Source organism: Falco rusticolus, chromosome 7 (genome assembly GCF_015220075.1).
Source record: "Falco rusticolus isolate bFalRus1 chromosome 7, bFalRus1.pri, whole genome shotgun sequence".
In the NCBI taxonomy this organism is placed as follows: Eukaryota; Metazoa; Chordata; class Aves; order Falconiformes; family Falconidae; genus Falco; species Falco rusticolus.
Genome location: NC_051193.1, coordinates 2,620,980 through 2,634,364, shown reverse-complemented (window position 1 = coordinate 2,634,364; position 13,385 = coordinate 2,620,980). Strand labels below are relative to the sequence as shown.

Here is a 13,385-nt window from a genome sequence, read left to right as displayed (position 1 = left end):
GGTACTTCATCCAAGTAACAAGTGATAGGACAAGAGGAAATGGCCTCAAGTTGTGCTGGAGAGGTTTAGATTGGATAGGAGAAAAAATTTCTTCCCAAAAGGGTTGTCGAGCATTGAAACTGCTGCCCAGGGAAGCAGTTGAGTCACCAACACTGGAGGTGTTTAAAAGACATGTAGATGTTGTGCTTAGGGACATAATTTAGTGGTGAACTTGGCAGTGCTGGGTTAACATTGGACTCAGCCTTAAAGGTCTTTTCCAAACTAAATGATTCTATGATTCCGTAATACCTTGCCTTCATCTGCTGAGACTTGTCTGGTGTCAGAGCTGCCGAAAGCCTCAGCAGATGGGTGCAGCTAGGGCACCCCTCCTGCCCTGTTCTCCCAGAGAATGAGCACAGGCAATGAATACCCCTAATGAAACGGCTTTAAAGAACAAAGTACAAGGACAAAGTCAAAATTAATCAAAAAGTATATAAAAATAACCCCCAAAAAGCATTGCTATTAGCTAAACTGTTAAACGAATAAAAAGGTATTAAATAAAGTTTCTTGAATGTCAAGTTGACACAGTTGGGGTTTTTTTATGTTCAGGAAAGGAAATGAGTCCCTTGAGCAAATCTCCCTGCTCCAGGGCCAGGCATTAAAGGCTTTCTGGTGGATGTCGCTGGCTGAGGTCCCTTTGATCTGGGCTGCTGGATGCAGCAGGCATTTCCCAGCCAGGCTGCCCTCCTCCTGCATCCTCCTAGCCGTGGGGATGGCACAAACAGCTGCTGGCGCGGGCAGGGCTGTCCAAAGCAGGGGCTCTGCTCTTTCAGATGCAGGGGGAGGGGAAAGCTGAGCAATCGCCTTTCCAACACCATCCAAATGCTACCAGTGAGCCTTTTTATCAGGGTGCCTTTGCATCCCCAGCTTGCCATCTCTCCTCCAAGCAGGACATAAGAGCAGGGCTGCTACCCAGCACATCACCTTCACCTCTTCTGCAGGCACCATGAATTTTCCCTCTCCGGAGAAAGCATCTTTCTTTAGCAGCATGTTACCTGTCAGCAAAGGCTCTTCCCTCAGCACCTCCTGAAGCAAGTGAAACCTTTTTTTTTTTTTTTTTTTTTGGGGGGGGGGGGGCGGGGGGAGGGGAGATGCTCCCTCCTGGGGCAAGCACTGCCAGCCCCGCTCCCTGGCTTGAGAGCCAGCACCTTGGTGGCTTCACAGCAGGAGCCCCAAGAGGTGGGCTGGCTCCCCCATCCCCAGACCCACAGAGCAAGCACCCAGCTGCTCAGAGGCACCGCGCAGGCTGACGACATTACTTCATGCCTGCAAGGTCATTTATGGGAGATAACTACAGATACAGAGACATGTATATATATGTGTATTTCTGGCTTTCTCCTGTGCTTTGTGTATATATACATGACCCAGAAACTTTAACTAGTGAGATACTGACAAACCCATCAAATGAAGCAATTTGTCTCAGACAATTGCCTGAGCTGCCTCTGATGTCGCTGTCTTGCCACTGACAATAAGAGGCTCTTAAGTGTCCTGAAATTGTACTGTGAGCTCCCCAATGCTCTCACCCCCGCCTTCGCTCCTCTCCCTCAAGCTCCTTTCCTGTGTTTCTCCAGCAAAACACTCTCTTACGCAGATAAACATGCAGGGAGGCACAAAAGGCATTTTGTCTAGGATTTCAATACAACCACGTATTCCTCATTCAAATATTCAGCTGTATCCTTCAGAGATCAAAAGCATAGCACCAAAATGAGGCAAGGCACGAACATCCCAAGCCAACAGCTCAAACTTCCCTTTAATTTCTGTTCTGGCTGATGGAGCGGACATGGAACCTGTCATCCTCACGACGGTGGCTCCCAGGTGTCACAGACCCAGGGTGCTTGGGTGCACACGTACAGCTCTGTCACATCACAGATTTCTCCTCCACCTCTGCACAACGCCCCACACAGCCATAGATTACAATAATGGTCATTAAAGCCTTTGTAAGAGATGTGTATGCAACAGGCGGGAGATCTGGGTGCTACGTGGTCTCCAGAGAGGTGAAAGCCAGGGCTGGCACATCCTGGGCTGACTGGAGAAAGCTTCCTGCTACCAGAAAACTGGAGTGGGGCCTGACCCAAGGAAGGGTCCCCATGTTCTGCACCAGCACCCAGGGAAGCCACAGCTGGCTGCACAGGGAGGAAGATGATGCAGCCGTGCTGCTTCCCCAGTGCACAGCTTCTCCCAGCATGGCCAGCACCAGAGCATCACTAGCACCCGCTGCCACCTACCCCTGTGGAACTACAGAGAGGAAGGCATGTGTGGATGAAGCATACCCTGGCCTGAAACACATCCACAAGCCCCCCCTGCACCCCACCTTCCAGCCAGAGACCACCTGCCAGCCTGAACTGCACCACGGGCTCAGGTTTGTCAACAGGGACTGGCTCCCCTGCCCTTGCTGGGCCTTTTACCCCTCCTTCCACCCCACACAGTCCTTTCCTCCATGGGGACCTACATGATGGGCAACAGGCAGCTGCCCTGCTCCTTTCCCCACCTTAGTGAGGAAGGTGCTCAGCAGTAATCATGGGGTTTGGCATGTTTGCTGTGTAATGTATGAACTCGTACCAGTTTTGCAAGCCCCTCCTGGCTCAAATCACATTGTAATTCTGAACAGCCTTAAACTCATTTAAATCCTAATAAAAACACTGCCCTGCATTTGCATTCGCCGCTCCCTGCGGCTGCTGTGACAGCCGTTCCCGAGGAATTGAAAATGCTCTGGACACTGCACACCGGAAACCATTCCTCACTGGCAGGCTGGGATGCGCACTTAATAGGATGTTTAAAAAAAAGATGCAGGAAATGGACCTCCAGCCTGATTCGGGATGATGCACAGAACAGTCGCGTGCCAAAGCTTTCACAGCAACGTAGGACAGCAGCAGCACCGGCGCTAAAACCTCAGTGTCCCACCTCCTCCGGGGTCCCAGAGGGTTCAAGGGAGAACAAGGCACCTGCAGACAGCACTGTGAGGGGTTGCTCGTTGTTTTTTCAAGAGACAGGGAATGACTAATGAAGTGCCAGCAAATAACAAGCACTGTGGATGTGCAGGAAGTTTGTGCACGAGTGGCACAGGTGCCCTGGGGGCAGCAGGGACAGATGCAAGAACTTGCCCTGGTTTCCCATATTGCCTCACATGCTGGTGACAAGGCGGGGGCTGCTGTTACAGCTTGGAGCACATCACACTGATGAAGGCACTGTGACTACATCTCACAGCGCACCCTCCACCCCTGAGCCACCATGATGAAGCACCAGCCCTGCCCTTCCCCTCCTGAAAACACAGATAAGTGGGATTTGCTCCTGCTGCGCTGGAGGCAGCAGTGAGGGGAAGGTAACTGGGACCCTGGGAGCCCCAGCTGCAACCAGCAAGCCCACACAGCTCTCCCACCTCACCCCATGCACAGCAGGAGCCTCAGGTCACTGCTGACCTACACCCTGGCCATGCCCAAGATCACCCTCCCCAGCTCCGCTGCTCCACTGCTGCCTGCAGCATCCATGCACCCCTCCGCAGCCTCTTGCCTCTTTCGTCCATGCCCAGCTGTGCTCCGTTCCCAGCCCTCCACCCCACTCACCCTCTGCAGCACTTGCCCAGTGCTTTGAACCCGGCTGTCCTTAGTGATGACATTAATAGGCTCCCTCAAAACAGTGATATTATGAGCTATACCCCTCCAGCAATAGAAATACTAATTATTACTGAGATAAATGGGAATATCAATGATGAAAGTCAATATTATTGCCTCCTTTGTTCCTGTTTGTTTTATTTGTAGATGAAAAGACCACTCAGTCCGTCTCCCCAGGATGTGGCCAGGAGCTAGAACAGCTCCTCTTGGCAGGCTCATCCAGAGCCATGCTCTGATAAGAAATCATACTGCACACATGCTTGCAAACGGCTCTCTAAATCAGCAGCTCTCAAAAGCAGGCATTGTCTTTCACTGATTCATAAAACTGGAGCTGCCTCCATTCCCCACTCCAGTACCAGGCGAGGGAGGATTTAGGGGAGGGGGAAGGTGTAACGTGGGTGGAAGTGATTAATTGTGGAACACTGCACAGCACTGAGAACGCTCCACGGTTTGGCTGGTTTGATGCTCGCACCTTCATCCTCCTCACCCAGCGCTTTAGGCACCAAGATGAGAACTGAGGACCCCTCCCAGGCTCTGACACCAATCCTCAGGCAAGTCCCACAGCACTGCTGCAGCCAGGCGAGCACTTACAACAGCAACACTGCCTTATTCAGCAAGTTTGCTCCCTCTGCGTATTCTGAGTCAGAGCTGCTGATTTCAGTGACAAGAGACCTTTTTTTAAGCCCTATTAGCCTTGCAGAGCTAACACAGCTAAGAACTAGTGAATGGGATGCTAATTTTGGATCACACCTAACAGCGTCAGGAGAGCGCTTCCTGGAACAGCCCCTCTCCGCAGGGAAGCAGATGCCCTCCCCATGGCCATACCCACTGCTGCCCCCCCCCCCCCCCCATCTGTGAGAGCCAGGACACAGCAAGGAGGGAGCAGCGGGATACACCCCAGTGCACCTAGAGCACAAGGCACATTTTTCTTGTCCCTAGTACACACCAGTATGTTGCTAAATTGCCTTCATTCCCTTCCAGGTCCCCAGTCCATCACCCACAGATACTCATGGGAACAGACCAACCCCCTGACCCCCACTTCACCCGTCGCCAAGTATCAGAACAGCAATCCCCTCCCTCTGACCCCCTCCATGCTACCAAGGGCAAACACTGCTGCCATCTCTCTCCAAATGCAATGAAACCAGGAGAACTGGAAGCCTTACAGCAGTAATTATGCTAGTTTTAAAAAAGAAACCAGCCTGTCCTGAATATTTCATGGAAATAGGTTTTTTTAAAAGCTTTCTTTAACACACACCCCTCCTTTGTGCCTGTCGGGGTGCAATTAAGCAGAAAGTATCAGCGCATAAACCCAAAGAAACAAACTGCCACGCACACCCAGCTCCTGCTCTCGCTCGCTCCAGCTTCTTCCCCACATTTAACATTAATGTGACATCCCAAGCTGCATGTGCACAATACGATCTCCCACCCCAAGACAGGGAAGAGCTGCTCAGCAGCTAGAAAGCCTTAAGTGCTTGCCAGCCTCACTAACACAGCGCCCAGACTCCTGCCACAAACAGGCCCCAACCATCCCTGTCCAAACCCTATGCATCAGGCACCTTGCATGAAATCCTACCCCTGCAAAGCTCTCCAGAGCCACTGGAACTCCGTGGTGGCATCCAGGTTTGCACCAAGGGCCAGCAGCCGCATGCACAGTGCCACCCTTGGGCTGCGCAGCCTGGCTCCCTCCCTAGCTTATTAGCATTTTGCACAATTCATACTTATTTTTTGTAAAATTACTACCAAAAGAAAAACCACCCAAAGAATCTTTGTTAATAGCTTTGTTGACCCTTGGAGCAAGATGCCAGGAAAGAAAACTGGTTTGATCTAGAGAGCAAGGTGGGAACCAGGTAGGGGGTGGGAAAGATCCAGGGCTTGTCTTGGCCCTGCTTGAAGGAGCAGACCTTCTGCAACAGCACTGCCCAAACGGGCTACAGACCCCTCCCTCCATCCATTCCTTCCCTCCAGCCTTGTTCCCTCTCTCAGCTCTTCCCAGCCACCCTGCTAACCACGGCTTTTGGGCCAGCTAAAGACAAGTGTCCCCTAGGGTCACCCCTGGGGACAGCTCAGGGTGGCAGGGCATCTCAGGCAGGGTCTCCTGATGCATGGGCAGCCTGGCTCTGGTGCATTGATTTTTTTTTCCTTGCTCTGAGCTAGAAGATTGTTCAGCAAAATTAAGTTATCAGGGGAGGTAGTGTTTTCCACCTGACAGCTTGTATTGCTCCTTCTCAAACAAGTGCTGACCTGCACAGCGCGGCATGTTCCGGGGATAGACACCTGGTAAATGAGCTGCTGGCCCCTTCCTCCCTTCCCCAGCTCCTGCCAGGCCAGATGCTGCCACCCAGCCCCTTCCCCCTCCCATCTTCCCTGCACCCCCAGATCACCCACATCCTCCTCCCTGCTCCTGCCCACCCTCACAAGTTTCTGGCCCATTGCAGCGTGACATGTAGAGCCTGTGGTTCCCTGTTCACATTTGTAGGCTTTTGACTGATGCTCAAAACTTGCTTTTAAATACTGAAAACTCCAGACACTCCTGTAACATGGAGGCTTAGTGAAAAGCCCGACCTATTGCAAGTTTATGACTGCATGCCCAGAGCTAACACCACCAGAGAGGAGAGGAAGGATTTTTTGGGAGCATTTATGGCACATGCTTTCAGAGAGGAAGAGAAACATCCCTCAGAAACCACGTAGGTTCAAAGATCTGCTTAGTTTAAACACTAAGAATTCATGCAATAAAAATCCACTCAGGTTCAGCCCTGCCTCAGAACTAAATAAAACCTCTGACCACATCACCCAGCCCCAAGGTTCATGGTCTCCTTGGAGAGAGGGCTGACGTGCCTGCTGGATGCTCAGGCTGAGATGCCCCCTCCCAGCACCAGGTCCTGCTTTGCTCCAGGCCTTTGGGCAGGGCAAGGGGCTGTGTGCTGACCCTGGGGTGCTTAGGACCCGAGACATGACTGCCCAGTGCCTGGCTGTCCTGGTCTTGCACTGGTTAGCAGAGAGGCCAGGCTGAGAAACAGACCACATCCCCCTCCATCATCCCAAGTTTCCCAGGAAATATGTTTTTCCTTGTGCATTTTCCTTTGAGAAAAGAAAAAAGTTAACCACCTTGTTTTCTAAATACTGTTCTTCAGAAAAATCTTCAACTTTTGCAAATGGCACTCTGGAAGAAAACACCCAAATCTAAACCAAAACCAGATGGCTCTCAGCACTCGATTTTTCAGGGAGGACTTGAAGCAGCACGATCGTTTCCCAGCAGAATTTTGATTTTATAGAAGATGGCTAAGAATAAATGCATTTCAGGGCTCGCTGCTGAGGTGTTTTGACAGGAAACTGCTATTTCCATGGTCCCCCTACTTGCTTTGTCAGCCCTGACACAGTGGGAACTCCTCTGACCAGGCACCCTTTGCAAACAGCTTTGCCTAGGGCCCAGCTTGCGAGAAGCGCACACAGGAGTGGCGAGGGATGGGTGCCTGGGTTCATTCCTCTTACCATAAAATGAGAAATACAGCAAGAAGCTAGAAATCCTTCTCTGCAAAATAGGAAATCCCTCTCTCGTGCAGGAACAAGGTGAGGACGGGTCCCTTTGTGCACGCATCAGGGTGAGCCCATGCAGCCTGCTCTTTGCTTTGAGCAAAGGACATGATGTAAAGGGGAAATTACGTGTCTGTGTCCGTATGTCTGCGCGAAAGCCATTTCTGCCTCACTGTTTTGAGCCCCTTCTCTCTGAACCAGGCGCGGGACACTGCCTCCAGGGCAGCCCCAGTGAGCCCCGTGCCCTCCCCAAGCCAAGGCACCCCTCCCAGTGGCACCACTCCTGCCGAGCAGCAATCACAGCACACCCCACCATCGACAACATCCAGTTTGAACAATTCCTGCTCTGGCATATAAGAGAGGCTTGAATCATCCTTTTTATTATTTTTTTTTTCATTAGGAAACCAAATTCTGCTATTCAGAGAGATCCCTTTCTCTTTTGAGGACTGACACCCTGGGACATTGCCTCAGCCCAGTCAGCTGTGATGTTGTGTCTCACGCGTTGCCTGCATCAAGCTGACAGTTCACAGATTTCAGCTGAGGGTTTGCACGTACAGCACAAGATGAAACCTGCTCCCATCTCTCTTAACTGTCCCGGCGAGAGCGCTGGAAGAAGCCTGACTGTGCAGAGTGCGCAGGCGCCACGCAACATCAGCAATAGAGACATCTCTGCGAACACGCACCTTTTGAGGACCCTCTTGCCTGCCCTCTCCTGGAAGATGAAACTATTTCTGCCCAGCATCCCCCAGGCTGCATCGCTCAGCTCGCACACTGCCTCACCCCACGCAGGCAGCATTTGCCCCCCACCGAGGTGAGACAAGTCAGAGGAAACCCACCTGCCTGGGAAGGGCTGTACATCCCCGCGACAAAGCTCTGCTTTCTCAGTGCCACCATCCAAATATTCATTTTGGCTGCCTCCCCCCTTGCCCCCAAGGAACTCTTCCCCGTGCAGACGTGATGGATTGAACATTTCCCACCTGTTCCAGCCACGCAGGCAGCGCCTGCCCCAGATCCCCGTTGAAAGCTGCATTGCCCTATGCCCCAGGGGGGCTGGGTAGCAGCCCTGGGCTATGTCGGGGGGGCGAGGGGGGAGGCATTGCTACCAGGCTTACAGCAGCAGAAACCAGTCCAGTCCTGAACTCAGCATGCCAGAGGCATGTGAGTGTCACATGCTCCGCAATGCAACGGCGCCCGAGCTGGCGTGCCACCTACCCGGGTCAGATGAAGGCAGGATGCGGGGGGACCGGCTGCCAGGGGCGCGCTGGGCTCTGGCCTCTCCTCTGCTTTCCACTCATGCACTGTGGGCGAAACGATACTGCAATTAGGGCTTGAAACCTGGCATTTGAGAAGCAAGCAGGAGAGAAATTTAAAAGCTGTGAATGCTTTCCCACCCCCCTCCCAAAACCAAAGCTCAGCTGAGCTTAATCTTCATCTGAGCTGATATTTAAAAGCTGTAAATCAGGCTACAACGGACAGAAAAACACAACTACCAAAATTTAGTGGACCCACTGCTGAAAGGCCCAAAATGAACTGCTTGATAGAAGCCATTTTCCCACGGAAATAGAGCAGGCCTGTACCTAGCAGGAGCATTGATCTGCTGACAGCTACCGGGACAGATTTGGGCCAGAGCACTTGGGAATCATTTGCAGTGATCTCTCAAGAAACACATGCATGCAAAAGCCCTCTGAAAAACACTGCTGTCAAGCAGCGCTGTAGCTGTCTGTGAAGCTGGATAGCACTCGCCGGCCAGCACAGGCTGGGCTGCCCTCGGTAAAGCCTCCCCAGGCAGGCGGCTCAGCCCCAAGCCTGGCTCCTGGCTGCACCCCTGTACCCCAGCCTTGGTGGCCCCAGGTTGTGCAGAGCAATGAAGTGTTTCACACAGGACAAGCAAAACACCGCTAAAACCCGGAGCTGCAGAAGGGTCTCGCAGCTCAGGACCCCAGCAGTGGGGCACAAGGCTCTGGCTGGGGGACACTGCATCCCACGGACCCAGGGTGTCTGGGGGTTCTCCCATAGATGTACTGGGATTTGGAAACACTGTGTTACAGCCAGGGTCAGCCCAAACCACCACCCAGAGCAAAGCACTGTCACACCTCCCTGGGGACAACACGTTGGGCACTGCCAGGAGCTCTGGTCCAGCCAAAAAGTGCACAGGGACAGTGGCCCTGTCCCACACTGCCACCCTAGTGGGTAGGGGATGCTCCCTAAACCTGGCTGGACAAGTGACCTCTCTGCTTCCCACAGCCACCCCACACATGGCAGGCAGCACAGAGCGCCCAAATGGACCACGTCCACCCCGGGCTAACCTCCCTGCTGCTGCCACAGCCGGGGCACACGCCGGAGAGGGGACAGCATGGGTTTCACTGCTATGATCTCCTGCCTTATGCAGGAAAAGGAATGTCCCACATTCACCTTTTCTCCTGCCAGAAACCATTTTCCATCACAATTTTCACTGTTTCAGGGGATGATGTCAAAGCAGGGGGACATACTCCTCCCTTTTCTGGAATAAAAAAAATTTCTCTGGATCCTGTATAGCTCCACTAGCAGCAGGGGTGTGGGGGCACAGCAGAGCCTCAGGAGATATGAGGACTGCTAGAGGGGCTCCAGTCCCACTGTGGGACGCCACCTGCCCTTCCCAGCACATGGACACAGCACTGGGCTGGCCAGGAGCCTCTCACCTGCCCACCAGCTCTTCTGAAGCAGTTATCTCAGACAACCCAAGGAAAGCAAAACTGTCTCATTTCCAGAGGTGTTGAGTGCCCTTGGCACTTACAGCATCAGACCCCGGTGGTCAGTGCCCCCAGCCCTTGGCTAATTCTCACCATCACACAGTCTCCACGACAGCAGCAGAGAAACAAATGACTTGGAAGACACGTGGGGCAGTGAGGGCACAGGCGAGGGGGGCACAGCGCTCCCCCCTGCCCAGCCCCCTTACACACAGGGCTTCTGCACGCACCAGATCTGTAACACCAATTAATGGTTCATTGTTTGTTGGGGGTGGGTGGGTTAATGCAATTAGTGACTCCACCTCCTTATGAACATGTATCTTTAGCAGATCTTACAATGATCCTAAAAGCTACCAAAATAAACATTTCATGTGAAAACCAGGAGCAAACCGATGTCTCTGCTTTAGGGGAACACAACCTGCTTCAAAGGACATCTGAGGTCCTAACGCTCCTCAAGAGCCTGCAGAAAGCACTGAAAAATGGGAAACAACTTATTTGGTTTATTTGTTTTTGCTTTCACACATCACTTATTTTAAAAGGCTAAAAAAGTGTTTATGAATTTAACATATTTAAAAGGATCAAAATCTGTTTAGCTAGGAAGGAAAACAACTCTCCCACCCCAAGCTTCTTGTGCACTGGGACCCACTTTTCAGTCTTCTACCCACAGCAAATATTTCAAATCCCTTTTTAAGCTGAAAAGCTGCTTCAGGGGACAGAACCGGGAAAGGACCTGTGTGTGGGGCTGTCCCACCACTCTCCTCCATCATTGCCCCAAGCACCCCTTACCCAGAGAGGGTCAGCACTGGGAGACAGGGGACAACAAAAGCATCTGCGTATGGGCAGAGCCATCCAGAGAAGACGGAAAACAAGAAGCCTGCCTTCCTCCTCCTCCATCAGCCCATCAGGAGCTTTCCACAAGGAGGATCAATGCAGCCCACTGTAACTGCACCGTTGTTCCATTTTTAATTAATGAAAGAAAAAAACTAATCATTGAATTAAACTTCTCATTACTTCAGCTGAATACCCACTAAGTAAATTTAATTACTGTACGAATTGGGTTTCTCCCTGCCTGTTTCGTTAGCTACTGATAAAGACGAAGGGGGGGAAACAGGGAGAGATGGAAACAGAAAGAATGGAAGATGGGAATACCAAATACAAAACCAGGGAAATTATTCAGCAGGTTTCAGAGGCTTCCAGTAAGGACCTGGGGAAAGATCCTCCCACCTCTTCCAAACCAGGTTGGAGGCATTCCCCGTGGGATAAATCCCCTTCCTCCTGCCCACCTCCTGGCCCAGGGACACCCACCATCTCCCAGGCACCCATCACACAGGAACACGCAGCCCACCAGCTCTGCCTGCATGCCAAGCACCAGCAGCCGAGCCATGCTGGAGCACAGGCACGATGGAAGGACCCCTCAACCACAGGTATGAGGTCCTACCACCCTCCCCAGTGCCACCACTTGCCAAAGGTGGCCTGCGGTCACGGCCACCTGCAAAACAGCAGACAGAGGCTTGGGCACAACTGGCTCCCCTCCAAATGAGGCAGGCACAGATTTCAGATCTGCAGCAACCCTAGATCCCTTCTGATCTCGCATCGCTCTGAACAGCCAATTTTTGCCTCTGCAACAAAGCCAGCAGCCCTGTAACACTTCAGCAGGGAGCTAGCACTGACAAAAGCATGGGGAGAGCACGAGAACAGATATCAAACACCTGCTGTCCCACCACACACCGAGACACCTGCTTGGTACTCTTTGTATTTTAAGCCTTTCTGCTGGAGTGGGAGTCCTGCACACCCCGGCTGCTGGGGGCCAGGGACATGCCAGCAGCACGCTCCTCCTAGGAAATCAGCAGAGGATGCATTCCTGCAGCCCCCCGCGCTGCTGCACAGATTTTGTTTATGGCACGATTTTGGGTCTCTTACACTCCCATTTCTCCTTCCTGACGAAGGGCATGAGCCATCACAGGGGCAGGCACAGCCCCACACCAGCAGCCCCCACCCAGCACAGCTACCTCCCTTCCAGCAGTTCTGCTATGTGACTGCTGGTAAGGTCATATTTGGGATAAGCTGGGGGTGGAGAGGGTGAGAAGTGCAGCCTCTCCTTCTCCAATTCAGTAGTTTCAGCTGAGAGCACGGTGGAAGGGCCACCCAGGTGGTCACAGCGATGGGATTTGGCAGGTATGGTCAGACCATCTCCTCATCATCAAAGGGCCAAGAGGAGCCCACGCAGGTGGCTTCTGCCAGCCCATGGATAGGGGCTTGTTCACCCCAGGCACTGACTGTCCCTCTGCCTCATGCTGGCAGCTGCTGGTCCTCAGTGCCCCATCGCTGCTCTTCTGCAAGCTGTGGTGCTGCTGGGAGATGGGGTTCTCCCTTATTTCTATGACTTTGCTCCAACTTCTGACCTCAAACCAAGCTGACGTGTTTGAACCCATCCCTCTGTGCTTCACACACGCAAACTGACCACCCTCTTCCCTTCCCTCCCCACTGCTTCCCACCCTTTCCTGCTCTCCTCCCTCCTCAGCCCAGCAGGCTCCTTCCTCAAAGGGGTTTCTCCTGTGCAGGACAAGCCCAGCTGCAAAAACCTTCCAGGCAGACCAGAAAATCACTTCAACATCACATTTATCCCTACCTCCACCCCCAGGGTGGACTTTGAGACACCAGAAGGGGAAAGCACAGAGAGCAGGCAGTGATGCTCCCGACAGGGCAGCAAACGGGGCTGGGTGACACCTGCCAAGCACCGGTGGCACCCCGCAGCAGCCAGCACAGGTCTGGGCACCAGTGGCCACCATCACATCCCTGGGAAGGCGCCAGCTCCCAGGTGGGCTCAGCACAGCACGCTCTCCTCTCAGGCACAAGCTTTCTGCTGTAGCTAAAATTAGCTCCCACAGAGCCTCTCCTGCCATCCCTGAAGTCATTGGTACAACATGTTCTGCCACCACAGGCTCTTCCCAAGCTCTCACTCAAAAAAGCCAACGATGCATAGTGCGTGCCTCTGCTCCAACTCCCTCGCAGGCACACAGCAGAGCCCTGCCAGTGCGGCAGCCCCCCACTCCATGGGGGGGGGCCAGGGCTCCCCCCTGCTGCCTGCCCTGGGGGTCCCTCGTGCTGCCCACCAGCCCAGCAACCCTGACAGCAACAAACCTGAAGATTTGGACTGGAGAAAACAGGGGTGCGTGCTTTGTTCTTGTTTTGGTGGCCAAATTGAGAAAAGAAAGTTGTTCAGGTTAACTGGATTTTATTGGGGGTGGTTTCTTTTTTTTCCTTTGCCAAATTTTAAACCCCCAGTAATAATCTGGGGCTGAACCAAATATTGTTTAGTCTGAAGTGAAGCTTTCATTTTGTTTGCAGGTGGCTTCCCCCCGCTACCAAAAAAAAAAACCTAGAAAAAATTCAAAATGAAATGTCATCTCGAAACAGATGGCTGAAAGGTTTCATTTTGAAAATGTCAAAATGAAACTTTTCAGTGTTTCACTTTTTCCCA

At 52.6% G+C, this 13,385-nt stretch overlaps 1 protein-coding gene across 2 annotated transcripts in view; it reads right to left on the bottom strand.

The window, feature by feature from the left end:
• LINGO1 (leucine rich repeat and Ig domain containing 1) overlaps positions 1–13,385 on the bottom strand; it is a 169,601-nt gene that overhangs the window by 55,384 nt on the left and 100,832 nt on the right. For both annotated transcript variants that reach the window (XM_037395821.1, XM_037395822.1), the window contains one exon: positions 8,391–8,476. The gene's annotated coding sequence lies outside the window, so the exon portion shown is untranslated. The remainder of the gene's footprint in view (positions 1–8,390; positions 8,477–13,385) is intronic.